This window comes from Penaeus monodon, chromosome 23 (assembly GCF_015228065.2).
Source record: "Penaeus monodon isolate SGIC_2016 chromosome 23, NSTDA_Pmon_1, whole genome shotgun sequence".
In the NCBI taxonomy this organism is placed as follows: Eukaryota; Metazoa; Arthropoda; class Malacostraca; order Decapoda; family Penaeidae; genus Penaeus; species Penaeus monodon.
Genome location: NC_051408.1, coordinates 20,008,872 through 20,009,193, shown reverse-complemented (window position 1 = coordinate 20,009,193; position 322 = coordinate 20,008,872).

Below are 322 nucleotides of genomic sequence, written 5' to 3'. Positions count from 1 at the left end.
CACACGCGAAGATCTCGTAAATCAAACAAATGAATCAGGAAAGCCGAAGCAGTCACCCAAAATTACCAACAAGCGGGGCCTCAAAACGGCTTTTCATTCCCCAAATCATGACGGCAATTACGGAGGAATAAATTAGCGAAACGAGGGAACAGGCGATGAAGGAAACGAACTGCGCGCGAGAGAACCGCGGAAAAGAGAGGAAGAAAAATAATAACAATTGAAAATAAGGGATGGCAGAGGAGAAAGGAGGAAGCAGAAAATGACCATAAACCGAATGGCCGTCACGCAGACAGGTTGTTGTGTTGGGAGGTTGGGCAGTCTA